Source organism: Copidosoma floridanum, unplaced genomic scaffold, assembly GCF_036245765.1.
Source record: "Copidosoma floridanum isolate Cflo_tuat_1 unplaced genomic scaffold, Cflo_Japanese_pri ptg000021l, whole genome shotgun sequence".
Taxonomy (NCBI): domain Eukaryota; kingdom Metazoa; phylum Arthropoda; class Insecta; order Hymenoptera; family Encyrtidae; genus Copidosoma; species Copidosoma floridanum.
In genome coordinates, this window is record NW_028321898.1 from 5,606,483 (window position 1) to 5,623,092 (window position 16,610).

General features: G+C 31.8%; 1 protein-coding gene across 1 annotated transcript in view; it reads left to right on the plus strand.

Moving 5' to 3' along the window:
* The first annotated feature begins 1,721 nt into the window (after positions 1–1,721).
* Positions 1,722–16,610, plus strand: part of LOC106644265 (LIM/homeobox protein Awh) — a 156,017-nt gene continuing 141,128 nt past the window's right edge. Inside the window, exon 1 of the mRNA XM_089594363.1 lies at positions 1,722–1,744. The gene's annotated coding sequence lies outside the window, so the exon portion shown is untranslated. The remainder of the gene's footprint in view (positions 1,745–16,610) is intronic.

Consider the following 16,610-nt stretch of genomic DNA (forward strand, 5'->3'; position numbering starts at 1 on the left):
CAACATCATTTCAAAAACGTTATTAATGTGCCTACTCTGCCGTGACTTATTGGGACCTATACTTGTACATAGATTTCCGTATTGACAAGATACATCAGTGTATAGCTCCACTACTTGGGTTAACACGACACAAAAGACAAATTATGAATACCGAGGCACATACACTTAAAAATATTAGCTAATCTTGCGACCTACGACAATGCTATGAAAGAGCGTAGTGTTTGCGAGCGAACGCATTATGTGATCAGGCCCATTCTTCATTAATTTTAATTCAATATCCCGCCGATACTTTGGCTTAAGGGGGCTCCTTCGACTACTGCTGAGGTCAAAGACAAACAAAAAATAAAGTTTTGTTTTTCAATAAACAAATGTGTCTGAAAATCATTATGATATTTTTAATAACGTATGAAGTGGGAAAAATGATATTTATGTGTGTAGTTTAACTTTGTACGAAAAATTAATTATTTTTTTGACCAGTCTAGTGCATTCGAGGGTACAGTGGTACACGGTACACCAGCTGTGTTGGTGTAGTATAGCGATGTAATATATAGGTATATGGTATATATATGTCGTGTTTGCATGCCTTTCTGCTATTACTCTACCTCTATAGTGTTTAGTATCTGTATGTCATTAACATAATTTAATTGATAAACAATGGATGACGGTCCTTCTAATCCACCTAAAAAAAAAGAATACCACGCACATAGAGTCTTAAGAGGATGGAGGAAAGGCAAGTTCATGAAAAAAAGTATGTAACAAAATATGAGAAAAAAAGGCACTCAAGAGGTTATACCAGGTAGTCATTGCAAATATATATTTTTCAGGATTGTTAAAATAATATACAAAATTATTTAGAAGCGTTAAAATATACAAAAAGTTTATATTTATTTAATTCCATACTCCTTATTCGATAAAAATAATGCTAGGTAGATACAAACTTCAAGCTATACGAATCTCAACTTTTTGAAAACTCGCGCGATTAGGTGAACAAGTACGTCTGCTACCCACGTGACCTCCTGACCTCCCGGACACTATTTATTTATTTCCATCACAAATATCTCGCTAAAATGGTCCTTTATCCACAATTTTTAATACAGCATATTACAGAGGAAGACTTCATCTACAAAACGTATATATTCAGTCTGCTGGGACATTTAATTTAGGTTTATTATAAACGAAAACAAATTGTTTTTCACACTGCCCCATAAGAACACGTGCTAATTAAATAGTGCTAAAATAGTTACAACTTTGAGCTCGGATCTCTCAAAATTTTGACCCATCCGAAATATAATTTAGACCACCATTAAATTCAGTAGACTTTTATTTACAAGAAATAATATATCTCTGTTTGGGGACTTTCGTGAAGGAGCCCTCTTAAAGTCTTAATATTTTTAAAGGTGTGCTCACATAAAGTTGAAAGTACTTACAACTGCCCTCAGACGTCTATGTACAGGCACCCTAACCCGAATAACCTGAACTGATTGCTTGGTTCAGGTAAACAAGCTAAGTATTGCCTTCAGCTCTGGCATTTCATTCTGTTTTGCTTGAATTATCTGTTTCGTACTTATTGAATAGAGATAAAGACACTATACTCAGGGAGCAGGTTAACTGAAATTTGTATTGTTAAAGTTGTAACGTAAAATGTACTTCTTTGATTTGTGTCAAATTTTATTGCTTTTAAGTAAGCTTTTTCGTTTAAAACAAAGGATCCGTACAAAGAAGTAAATTATCAGTATCCGAAAATGTAACTACTTGTATTAATATGATAAGCCTAATACCTACTTTTTTACATAAAAAGTTAATATACTCGTGAAATAAATCACTTTAACACAACAGAGCAACTCATTAAAAGTTAAACTTCTTATAATTGATGCAACATTCACTTGATACGTCGTTCAATCCTTACTAAAAATATGAAATACAGTGGAAACGAGTGGATTTGTTATTCGTTTCACGCATAATATTTTACGTATGATATTCTGTACACAAAATCATAGGATTTGAGTCATCAGATATTTAATAGATGAGTGTGTGTATACGCACCCCATAGTGTACATGGAACGATACTCGAAACGAGATGTTGGCCACTTTTCCACGTATATCTTCCTGACAATACAGGGGCATATTCAAAAAATAACCCATCGTTCGAAGTGCAGAAAGTATAATTATTGACAGATAATTTTTTTCTGACAGTAGAGAAGAGTTATTAGCATTTTGCTTACTGTGTCGCATAAGCTCTACATATATATATATGCCAGGTGTCGTGTACACAAAATGCTAATAACTCTTTTCTCTAATGTCAGAAAAGAATTTACCGTCAATAATTATACTTTCTGCACTTCATCAAATAGGTTATTTTTTTAACGTACCCTTATCAGGAAGATAAACGAAAAAAAGGGACCACCCTCTCGTTTTGCGTACTGTTTCACGCAATATTTCGCGTACGCTACGGGATGCGTAAACAAAATCTCTCAGCTCTACCATATCGGCGTCATCGGAGGAAAAAAATTGTGTGCCTTTAATCGGCTGAATAACATCGCAACTTGTTATTTTGAAAGAACTATTAGTTTTCTTGAACAAAGAAATCGCTCAATAGTTTTTGAACAAAAATCATTATCAACTTTGTTGAAAAATACCACGTTAATATTTTTGAAATGATGTATGTTGCACCCATGAAAAAAAAAAAAAAAAAAACGGACGTTATCAAGCATGCACTATTTTTTTGTTCAAGCGGCTGATGTGTACACGGTGTTTAACACGTTATTGTCACAATCCAAATACAATATCAATGTAAAAAAAAACATCCATTCAGAGCTGACCTAAGCTAATCAAGTAGATTCAGAAACCGAATAATAAGTTAAGCTATAAAACTTACTAACTAGATGCATAATATTAATGCCTGATAATATTTTTTGTAGTATTCTGCTCATTTAAGTTAATATTGTTATATGAATTCTGTAGATTTTTTGGAAATAAAGCGGAATTACTTGAGTGGATCTGAAAAAAAAGAGTAAAAAAATGGAAGGAAGCAGAAGATTTAAAAAATAGAAGAACCTTAGATCAGTTTGGTATATCTTATGTTAGTAAAGATGTTAAAGATGTTAATCAAAAAGAAGAAAGTAATACTTCAAGTGACTCAATTAAAAACCATTTAGAAAATTGTATCAATAAGACTCAAAAATCATTACATAACATGAATGATGCTTCAGAAAAAAAAACAAAAATCTGATGATTCAATAGAAAAATCTCAAACCATAAATAATGATCCTGGTACATGGAAAAGTATGACTCAACGTGAGAGAGACTTTGTTATATTAAAAGGTCGGCCAAAGCATCCATCAGAATTTCCCCGAGATTCGTTAAATCGTAAATTTCCGAAAGATTTTTTTAAAATATAGCTACAAAACGGAGAAAAAGTTGATCAAGATTGGTTAGTTTGGGGTACATTTGTGTCAGGACTATTTTGTTTTCCATGTTGTTTGTTCCGATCGACAGATAAAAATCCTGGTACATCGAAATTTGTCGTAGAAGGTAGTGGCTTTGACGATAACGGGAGAAAACTGAGAGAAAAAGTCTCTAATTATGAAAGTAGTTCTCAGAATATTAATAATTATCTTCTTTGAAAAGAGTGCAAAAGTGACCTTTTATCTGCATCAGGTATAGATAAAACTTTAGAACAAAACATTAGAATTGAGAAAGAAAAGTGGCGAAACATTTTACGTAGTTTAATTGAGGCTGTACTTTCTTTATCTGAAAATAATTTACCTTTTCGGGGAAAAGAATCTACCATCGAACACGAAAATTGTGGCTTATTTTTATCAACTGTAAAATTTATTTGTAAATATAACCCTGATTTAAAACTCCCCTTAGAATATGTATTAAAAAGTCGGCAAAATGAAAAAAAAGTTATTAATTATAAGTCTTGGAAAAGCTAAAATGAGTTTTTAGAAGTTTGCGCTAATAAAGTTAAGAAAACGATTTTCTCTGAAATTTAAAATGCTCATTATTATGGTATAGTAGTTGACAGGACCCCGGATGTATCGCATACTGAGCAGATTATCATAGCTGTTAGGTATGTTCTTGAAAATAACAATGAATGGGAAATCCACGAAAGATTCCTGGAGTTAATCGATTGTGAAAAAAAACGGGAGAAGATATCTTCAATGTTATATTGGAAACTCTGGAAAATAATGAAATTAATTTTCAGAACCTTCGAAGTCAAAGTTATGATAATGCCTCGAACATGACTGGAAAGAATAAAGGAGTACAAAGTACAACTTTAGAAAAGAATCCTTCTGCTACTTTTTTTTCTTGTATGGCTCATTCGCTAAATTTGTGCGGAGTTCATTTAATGGAGACAAGCGTTGAAGTTAAATCTTACTTTGGAAATGCACAAAAATTATATAACATTTTCTCCTTAAGTCCTGCAAGATGGAAAATTTTGAAAAAAAACAGCCAAAGTATCTCTTTATTCAGCATCAGCTTAAAGATGGACTGCTTGAATTGAAGCTGTAGAACCATTAGTAAAAAACTCTTAATTATTTAAGGATTCTCTTTACAAAATTGAGGAGTTAAATTTGTCATCTGAAGTTCAAGCTGAAGTACCTGGATTAATAGATTATTTTCAGTCATTTCAATATATTTTATTAACTGAAATGTGGAACAAAGTTTTAAAATTAATTTATGGTCGGAATAAAATCATTCAAAGTTCTAGGATTACTTTACAAGAACCCAGTGATCAAATAAAAAGTTTATTGAAAAAAATCTGAATCACCCATGATTCTTGGAATACAATCTTTAATGAAGCTGAATCTAAAGCAAAAAGTATGGATATCTCTATCGAGTTTTAATAAGACACATTTAGGGTAAGACGACAAAAAAAGTTTCATGACGAGGTATCGTCCGATGTTTTAAATTCACCTGAGCAGAAATTTAAAGTAGAAAATTTTTTAACTGCAATTGATAGCCTTATATCGGATTTGAGTAAAATGATAAGCCCGAGTGATTCCATATGTTGTCTTTTTATGCCCCTTCTTAATTTTTTTAATTTTATTGAATTATCAGAGGAAAACTAATCCAAATTATTGCAACCCTAAACAGATCACTATCCTCAAGATAAAGAAAAAGAAAGTTTCATTAAAGAATCTAAACTTATGTGCAAGATACAAAATATATTGACAGTTGATAAGCCAGGAACAAATTTTTCAGCACTAAAATTGCTCAATTTACTATATGAAAAAGATCTATAAACAGTAATACCTCAAGTATGTATTTGTTTACGTCTTTTTATTATGATACCCATCAGTGTTGCAACTGGTGAACGAGGCTTAAGCAAATTGAAAATCATAAAAAATTATCTAAGGTCATGGATGGGTCAATTACGTTTAAATAACTATGATATTATCGATAGAAAAGGAATTAGCAAAAAAATAGATTATGATGATATCATTGATGAATTTGCGGAAATGAAAGCAAGAAAAATAAAATTTTGAATGAATAAATATAATCATAAAATTTTCGTAGTTTTTACTGAAATTTACTAAGATAATTGTAAAATAATCCATAATCCTAAAATTTACTATAAATTTTTGTACACTTTCGTCTCAAATAGCTCAAAACGCAAGTATATAAAGTTATACATTTTTTGTTCCAATCTTTTTTGGGGGTCCCCTCATGCTCGCAATATTGTGAGCATCAGTATAAGTATATTAGTAGCGTATTATCACTACTAACTAGCATTTAACTGAATCGTCAATGCTTACGGAGGTTTAATTCCTCGCTACATATAGTCCATGCGACTCTCTCTACAGTTTGGTATGTCTATCTTTCTCTCTATATCTATCTTTCTCGATCTTCTGTGACAATAACATAACCTTTTGTAGTTTTTACCTCCCTTATGAATTAATTTTCTCTCTTACTAGTACCCTCAAGATGTTCAATAAAACTAAACGATCATTAGATATTTTTTTATCATTGATAAAATTTTCATCTAAAGTTCTACTAACTAGCATTTAACTGAATCGTCAATGCTTACGGAGGTTTAATTTTCTCTCTTACTAGTACCCTCAAGATGTTCAATAAAACTAAACGATCATTAGATATTTTTTTATCATTGATAAAATTTTCATCTAAAGTTCAGTGTTATTAAACAAGGTAAATAAAATTATTTATAAATAAATTTTTATCTCATTGTCAATAATTTCTCATTGTTAATTCTGTTATCGATAGAACTCCCTTAACCACTTATTGGGATCTCAACACGTCACGTCATTTCTCGATATATATAGCCGAGTTGGGGGAAGTTAACATAGGCCTTATGGGGACAAATCTGTTCTTATTTTTCTTTTGCCTAAAACCATTGTAATACTAGAAAAGCTGGCAAATAACAGGTTTTTGAGGGAACATAACGGTATTGTAACTGATTTTTTTCCCAACTTAATGGTTACATGAGGTTTAGAACCTTACTTTTTGAAAGTGAGAAACGCATATTTAACCTGTACAAAAGTCATGTTTATACACCTTTATACACGCAGTGGTGGGAGGGATTTATAAAAGTTAAATGTGCGTTTCTCACTTTCAAAGTAAGGTTCTAAGCCTCATGTAACAATTAAGTTGGGAAAAAAATTAGTTACAACACCGTTATATTTCCTCAAAAATCTGTTATTTGTCAGCTTTCGTAGTATTACAATCGTTTCAGACATAAAAAAATAAAAACAGATTTGTCCCCATAAGGCCTATGTTAATTTACCCCAACTCGACTATATATATAGTCAAAGTCACGTGACGTGCTGGAATTCCAATAGCGTCGTGACAACATACTTCCAAGTAGTTAAGGAACTAGGTATAGCGTAAGCGTTTCTCGGAAGTACCTAAGTTGATTACACGAGCAGTGCTCGAGACATCCAAAGAGCCCTGAGAAAGACGTAAACATACGTGATGTCGTTCTTGATTGGCATATGTTATATAACATCCATGACTAACTCTTCGTGACTGTACTAATACTTCACGTTGTACTTATTTAGTTAAATCTTCATTGAGCCCCTTTTGACCCATTAACTGCCTCCTTAGAGACCCTGCTTAATTTGAAAGCTTCTTCCTCAGCCTCCTCACTTTTTCACCGTAGCCCTTCTCTGAATAAGGTTAAATTCCATCAGTTTCAACCTTATTGTTATTTTGCTAAGTTTTTGTTTTGTTAAAAATATTTTTTAAAATAGTGTTTAAGCTTCTCCCCTGAATTATGGCCATAAGTATCTTTGGACATTAAAAACAGCTCAAAAAATTTTATTGATTGGTATGGGAGCATATCATTTTATACTTTTTTGATAATGTTACAAATTTGTTTAACCACGTTTCTGTAGAAAAAATTCATGTAGGGGAAAATTTAAAACCATTTTATTTATAGTTAAGTGAAAATTAAAGTTGGAAGAAGAATTTAATTTTGTATCCAATTTTAAAATTCAAATTGTCTCTGAGTATTTTAAATCCTTTGAAATTACATTAATAAAATCATTCACTAAATTAGAATTGCACCAATCATCTTAACCAATATCATAATCAATATTATATGAATAAACGATGTAGTGATTAAAAACACAACTTCCTTATTAAAAAAGAAAAATTGAGTAGTTTTTAGAAATCAAAGAATGGAGTGTACTTATTTATTCAAACCTACCCTATTTTAGGTGATTGCGAGTCCTTATATTATTTAAAGTTTATCAAGGATTCAATTATTATAAGTTGATTTTGTTATTTTTTAATTATTTCTCAGAAACAATGTGTCTCTGTCTTATAATCTATTCTGCCTGAAATACTTGACCGAAACTTTCTATACACTTACTTACTGAAGAAATGTCTTCTTACACATTTTTTGTGGTATCTTGCAAATATAATGTATGTATGTGGTTGCATTGATATTGTACAGTATCGATTTTTTGACGCATTTGTAAGATTCTGTAATGCTCCTTTTTCAAAAAATCTGTAACGCTAAAGAATCTAGTATATCTTTGCAAGACGTTCGATTATCGAATCGAAAGATGACGGATTGACAAACAGCTATTACATGTATATTATAAATGCAATGGTAAAGTTCGACTCACATTTAATGCATCACAATATGAATTTTTGAACGAATTTATAAGAGCCTTCAACGCTTTTTTTTATAAGAGCCTGTAACGCTATCCCGTAACAATACAAAATGTTTTGTGCCTTCATTTAATGTTGGACTAGCTATTAACTCCAAAAGTGACTTAGATGAATGTCAAGGGTAAGTATATAATATAAATGTGAGACTGAAGTCACATTAACATTGACAATACCATGATCTCAGTCATAATGAGATTTTTCAAAATCCCGGATAATGCTACAATTTTTAATAAAAAAATAAAAAAGTCGTCGTAAAAATTTTTCTTAGGTAAATATAGCTAAGCCTGAACAACTTCAGCTCATTTTGATCATGGACAATACCTAATACCTAAACTAATACCTTGAATGGTAACATTCTTTAAGTAATATAATTTGATTTGTCATAGCCCTGTTAAAATTATTATACTTTGAAAAAAGGAAGCATCTTGAAAATTCGTACAAAGAAAAGAAAGTAACTATAATTAAATCATGATTTACAAAACATTTTCAACTTATTATAAATTAAAACCTAATGTATTGAGATTAACTCTGAATAATGCTAGAAACATTTAATTAAACATAAAAAAGAGGTTTAAATGATGATTTTGGCACTTGTTTTCGTGGCTTTTTATAATATTATAAGATTTTCATACCAAAGCATGTCTAATTTCTCACAAGTTATCTTGTATATGCATACACCCAGAGCTTAGTATCCTGTTTTTTAAATATTTAAGAAGTTAAAGTATGCTTTATTATTATACGCAGTCAGAATCTCGTTATGAGTTTTCCCACATGCAAACGTGCAGAACTTGACTTTGCGTACACTGAGAAAAGTAGTGTTAAAAAGAGTATTACGACTATACTAAAAAATTACTACATTTTGAGGTAAGCTGAGCTATAGTCACCTGATGATGCAAAATTATTACGTTTAAAATAATTTTTATAATATTTTAAATAATTTTTATTATGCAGTAGCCCTACAAAAATTATTTCACGACATAATAAAAATTGCTATGTCTAACATAGTAAAAATTGTGATAGTACAATTTTTGCTACACAACATAGTAAATTTCGTGTAATCGTTTTAAAACGTATAACATTCTAAAGTAGGATTTGCTATGTGACATAATAACATTTCTCATTCCACTGCATTGCCATTCAGTGTAGTAAAAATTACTATGTTCGAAAGTAATTTCGTACGATGTTTATAGGTATATATGCCTATTGAGTGTCAAATTTGAAGTTATACGAATGGAAATATTAAGAGAAACATATCATTCGACTTATCGGGGTTTAAAATTGATACATGTTGACAGTTAATTTTGAATCGCCTAACTATCCGTTGTTAATACCGTGGTCCTCAGAAAACCCTTTGATTTTTTAACTTTATTGTATGTATGATGAACAGTATTCGTTTCCACATGTACTTTATCCATACTCGCGTGGACATTATGTCCCGTGGTCTAGTGGTTGTGGAGCCTGACTCGGAAGCTCAAGGATGAAGGTTCGAATCCCAGTTGGTGCAAATCTTTTTTAAATAAGAATATATTTTAAATTCATTAGTATCTGTACATATTAAAAGAAAAATCTATATTTATCCAAATCCGTACATGGGGAGTTTCACGCGAAACTTCCCAGGCCCGCCGCGCGAGCGCTAAAAGTCACTGTTTTCAGCTCATTTTTTCGGCATTATTCTTATCCTTAGAAAATGTTGCAAATAGCATTTTCGATGTATTTTTTATTCAGCTTTCCGCTAGTATGGTTAGTTTTTCAAAACAATTTCATTTACACCGAAAAAAAACACAAAACATGTTATATCTCGAAAAAGGCATTTTTAATTTTTTTTCGATAGGCTAGATAGAAAGCTTAGGTTTTTTTTACGTTGAAAACGTCTTTCGCACAGTGTGCTCTCACTGAAAAATTCCAGTAAAACAGTACCAAAGAGTAGTTGTTCGGCCGTCTGAACGTGCGCTGAGGCTCGGCGCGGTGCACAGTGGGGGAAAAAGCACTTTTTTCGTTCAAAAGTTTCTAGAGATCACACCTGTTTACTGATTTTACTAGATTTTTTTAAATTTAAAGGTAAGAGAATTTGTAAGATATCTGTGGTAGTCGAATTTCAATTTTTGATCCCAAATTTTTTCTACCTAACCTTAAAAGTCGAAAAATCGTAAGACTTGCTTTCAAATGTAATTTCATCACAAGCTTCTACAAGGAAGCACTTAAAATTCAAATGCACTAATGTCTTTGTTTTTTATGGAGTTTATTTAGAAAATTCCTTTAACGTGGTTTAATAAATGCTTAAAATGTTACAAAACGAAATTTAAAGATATGTGCTCTTACAGTGAAAATGTAGGGACACAGTTTTAACGTTTAAACTTTTTTTTCTGTGATGAGCACACTATTATTTGTAAATGTTTATTACAAAACTTATAAACAGTAAACTCTCTACAAAATAGTTAGTCATTCCTAGAAATTCTCCAAAAGTCATATCACATAAAACAAAATTTAAAATTTACCTCGCCACACAATATGCATTATTGTAAGAAGTAACGGAAAAGGCCATTGCTTTTTTACCTTCAAGTTAAAATCAAGACAACAATATTGGGAAGATAGTAGATTTGTTCACCTTACAATCCAGGGACGGTAGGGGACAGTCTGGGCGAGTCGGAGACGAAAGTGAACAAGTGCTCTTCTCCGATCGTCCCCGATCGTCCCTGACCGAACACGATGCACAGTTTTACAAGTTAGGTTAGGTTAATGCAAAAAGTAAACAAACTTTTTTGTATTTGCACTTCTTTATTTACAAACTATTGTTTACATACAGCATTAACCTAACCTAACATGTACAACTGCGCATCGTGTACGGTCAGGGACGATCGGGGACGATCGGAGAAGAGCACTTGTTCACTTTCGTCTCCAACTCGCCCAGACTGTCCCCGACCGTCCCTGGATTGTGAGGTGAACAAATCTAGTAGCAGGACTAACAATGATTAATATTTTTGGTACACAAAACAGGGATTTACAAGTTTATAGAATATACAAAGTCCACCAGAACAATCACTAGTGGTATGATTTTTTATGTGAAGTCATTCACTACTCGATTTCCTCTCTTGAAACAAGACCTCTTTTTTATCTCATAAATCTGTTGTTAATAATGTATACAATAAAGATACCTACAGTCAACTCTCGATATAATGATATACTGAACGTTTGTTTAGGATTTACTAATCTAATAATGTATTTCGTGATAACACTCACCAAAAAGACATTGAATCAATACCTGTTGATAAAAATCAAATGATCATAAAAAGTCTGTGTAACAAAGAGCATTTGGCCTGGTTGGCTCACTTGTGAGTACACAGAAATCGTGTATGTATGTACGTATGTATGTATGTTAGTATGTATGTAAGTAAGTACGTATGAAAGTAAGTATGTATGAATGGAAGTAAGCTTGTATGTATGTATGTATGTATGTATGTATATATTTATGTTTGTATGTATGTATGTATGTATGTAGGTATGCATGTATGTATGTATGTATGTAAACATGTGATCATATCAAGCCAGTACACTAGACTATAAGTGTAGTACCCATGCTATTAAATCTTTCCCCACTGAGGTGTAGGTGTAGTACACTTGTGCAGAGTGCATTGCTATGTTTGGGTTTGATGCTTTAATTCTTTCTACCATGGTCAAACGACCCTTGCTCCCCTTTACTGTTCCATACGTATATCGCAGGTTAGAGTTAGACGTTAGACGCGAATGCACCGTTTTCTCATGTAATTTCGTGACTGCAGCCATCTGACCTGTTAGCTGTTTCCTGAAAGTAACCCCTAATGTTTACGTACGGCAAATAATTTTTAACTGCATATTACTTTGTATTTCAACCTAGTGTTAAGAAGTATTGACATACTATAGCATGTCTGAATGCATAGTTTGTTGATTTTTTTTGTTGACTTTAAAGTAATTAAATACACACTTATTAATGTAATACTTGTTGTAATTTAAAGTTAAAGTTAATATGTTACTCTTCCGTATCATTACTGATAAATAAAGTTTGATGTAACATTACCATGTACCTAATAAAAGTTGACCACGGACCACGTATTTGTGAGAAGATTAATATCACTACTATCAAACTTTGTAAGTTATGCTTCAAGATTTTTCTTTTATCAAAATAGTCTAAGGTAGTTGACGGTGCGAAGTGTCACAACTGATTGTTTATACTTGCAGATATAGATAAATCAAGCTACTATCTTTAAGAAATGTTTTTCATACTAAACAAGATGATATATTCGATATAAGTAATTTATAATAACAACATGGACGGCTACCTAAAATCAATCTACTAGAACAATCACAACTTCGTGAGGTTTAACATGAGTAAAATCTGTTTATAACGATCATAATATTTATGTGAAAATTGCTATTCAGTAACAAATTTGATTATGAAACATAAAAAAATTTGTTTTAAAGTAGGAATGTATAATCAAATTGAATATCACCTTATATCTTTCGATAACAGGTATATTTTAGTCAAGCTTAACAGAACAATTTCGTTTATTTACTTGTATTACGATTCTTAAAATATTATTGTGATGTTAGGTTTCTCTTGCTCTTTGAAAGCCCTCTTTTTCAGTGAAATATTTCTTCTGAAAAAAAATATACTTCCTTACAAAACTATGAATTCCGTACGCATTGACTACGCTGAGCTATGTAACGTGCTTTATCCACTGAAAAACGAGGAGAGAGCAACAAAAAAATTGGTAGATTATGCAAAAACAGAGTATAACATACGAGATACAGAAATGAAAATGACCAACGAAAAATTGAGTAGATTTTTGACCTGCTTCAAACAAAAATTATCTTCAGCGTTGTATAATATTGATATGTTTAAAAAGATAAACGCTGATTGGTTACAAAACTACATCATTATTGACTGTGATACAGAATCCCCACGTATGGGAAGGCCTTTAAGCTCTGATTTTGAAGGAAGTTCAACTTCTACTAGACATCAGAAAATACAAACTAATCTTGATTCGTATTCGGCCATTGAGATTGAATCTGCCTACTTAAAAGTTTTAACAACTGCGGGGAAACTACAATTACTTAAGATTGTGGAGGACAAATCTATTAAATATACCGAAACTCGTAGTTTACCAGATAGTGTCACCTTATGCACTCATGAAGAATGTATCGCTCTTATCGAAGATGCGAAACTGTCTAGATGGCAGTACGAGACATTCAAAAAACTTGCTCGTGAAAAAAAAGCTGATATATTTGCCTTTTATCGCAATCTAGTTGAGAGCAGAAAACTATGTCTTCCTCCACCTCTTGATGTTCTTGTAACGGAAAAAGGTGCAAGTATAAAGCTGCAAGGTCTCCTAGATCACACAAGCTCTCGCATTCTACAAATTTCAGAAGTAATATCAGCTTTACCTACTGGTATTCAGAATGCATCATTGGTCTTGACAACAAAATGGGGAGGTGACGGAGCATCTGATCAAAGTCAGTACAAACAAACCTTTAGTGATGGTAGTATATCTGATAATAGCATATTTATGATGTCATTGGTCCCAATCAAACTAGAACTATACAGTACTAACGCTAGTTCTCTCGTTTGGCAAAATCCATAGCCTGGTTCAACCAGACACTGTCGGCCTATCAGCTTTGAATATACAAAAGAAACTCCAGATAAGGTTAAATCAGAATTTTATAATATAAAAAATCAAATAGGATTACTCCAGCCAACTATTGTCAAAGTGATTGGTATTACTTGTACGGAAAAGCATCAATTGTTATTAACGATGGTAGATGGTAAAATTTGTCAAATTCTGACTATCAATACTCCATTAGCCTTCTTGCACCATTTGTGGTGCAAAACCATCAGAAATGAATGATCCCAAAATATTTAACAAAAAAGTTTCGATCAAAGAGCATTGTGACTACGGTTTGTCTAGCTTGCACGCCTGGATTCGGTTTATAGAGTGCATTTGGCACATTGCCCTACGTTTAGAATTTAAAAAATGGTCTGCAAGAAGTGACGATGAAAAAAAGAAAATGGCAGAAAAAAAAAGAAAATTCAACAGGAATTTAGAAAAAAAACTGGACTTCTGATTGATTATACCAAGCAGGGCTCGGGTACGTCCCATGACGGTAACACAGCCCGTAGATTTTTTCGGGATCTCGAGTTGACGTGTAAAATCACAGGGGTTGACTTAAAATTGATTGAAAGATTTGGAATAATTTTGGAGGTACTGATAACCATATTTATTAACGTTTCTGCACTTTACTGTATGTGGTTAAATATTACGCATTTCTAAAGTTATATGTGAAAAGTAGCATTTGACCTAAAATTTGTTGCCAATTGATCTACAATACGTTCCCTCATAAGATGGACAGATTTTGACAAAAATCGATCAAAACACCTTTAGTTAGATTAAATGTTTTTTTCTTATTTTATGTAGAACTAAAATATTTATAAATATATTTTAAAAATATATAGGCAAATGTGCAAGTCCTTTTAAAACCTGTATGAAATATAGGAAAAACAGTTTTTGCAACGCGAATGATACTTATTTTAAACATTTAAAGTTTTCAATACTTGTATTCATTATGATTTATTTTCAAATTTATTGTACGTTGATTGAAAAAGAAAGATATTTTATTATTGAAACAATAGTAAGGAGTTGGAAAGCTATTATTTGATTCCGACTGATAATTGCTTTTACATGTATAAAAAAATTGTCACTTTACTGTTCAGCTACTTAAATTAACTATATGATCTTTACATCTCTTTCTATTATTTCTCTTGAATAGGATGGTTTAAAAAATATTTAAAAAGAGGTTCCTAATTTACACGATACTTTAATTTTTTAGGTCATTTTTTGTGGGATGCACATCGATACTGAGAATTTTAAGAAATATACTGTGGATACTGCTAACTTGTACTTGAAATATTATGACTGGTATTATATGCCTTAATCAGTTCATAAAATCCTTATACATGGAGCCCAAGTGATAAAGCATCACAAACTTGTGCCAATTGGCGTCCTTACAGAGGAGGCTCAAGAAGCCCGTAATAAGGATTTTAAGTATTTTCGAAAATCTAATACAAGAAATTGTGTGGTAGAGTAGAAACAAATATTGACTTGTTAAACAAATTACTGATTTCGTCAGATCCTTATATTTCTAGTATTCGAAATACATCCTGTAATACAAAGCATGGACTTGACCAAGCTGCTGTAGAACTATTATCAAAATTCACATAATTTTGTATTGACTCAAAGAAAGTATTTCAATATTTCATTTTAGTCGTTCTGCATAGCATTTCATGTACCACTACTTACATGCGACCACTACAAGCACTAAATTTATTATCATACGATGTATTTAGAAACTTTGCTGTAATTATAGCAACCTAAGAACAATGGGTAATACCAACATCTAGTTAAGTGTTCATATTTGTAACTGTACTATACGATTTCGCTTTGTGTCAAATGTAAGTAACTTCTACTATATATGAGAAAGATAAGCTCAGTATAAATTTTTCGTACATAGGACGAGGCATCTTGAAATTAGGTTTACATTTGCTTTCATTCACTCACAACAGAGTCCGTCATGAAATTATTGTAATGTGAGGCTTTCGATATATACTTTCATAGTTTGCGTTATGCGTTTATCAAGTACTTTCACTTATTAGAAAATTTTCCACGCATATATATCAGTAAAATTAGAATGTAAATCACCGCCAATTTTTTACTAGAGTACGTTTTCATTTGTGACAAGAAAGTTTATTTAGTGACAAAAAAGTTTCTGTTAAAACAAAGACTAAGTGGTGTTATCAACACATATTACATTCGCATACATTTTAATATACCAGTACTCTAAACTTAATTACATTACGATAAAATTTACAAGATTTATTTAACATATGCACACCCACAATATATTCATACATCTAAGGGCTAAAAACAAATTACTTTTTCCTACATATAAACCAGAAAAAAGCAAATAATCATTTCATCTCGGGTACGTTATGATATTACATCTGTTGTTTACTAATAATAATTACCTAATCAAAGTCAAAGATCTTGGAAAAAAAGAAATATTTTGACCAATTTTCACAAAACTTATCCAAGAATCAACTCAGAAATTTATTGTGTTTGGCAAAGTCAGTGTCACATTTTGAATTGTGAGCATGATAATAGAATACCTGTAGTCAACCATCTTAAAAATTCTACGGTAAGAATATCAATCCAAGATCGGAGGAATTTGTCGATTTTTTTTCCGCCATATTGGTAAGATCCTCTTGAATTAACAAACTTCAAAGATAGATCTTTAATCAGCGACCCCGAAGACCCCCGATTAAAAAAGTTTTGGCTAGAATTAGAAGAATTTTTCAGTTTTCGTCCACCATATTGGATTGGCCATTTTGGATTTGCAAATTTTAATAGCAGATTATTAGTCAACGATCCCAAAAACCCCCG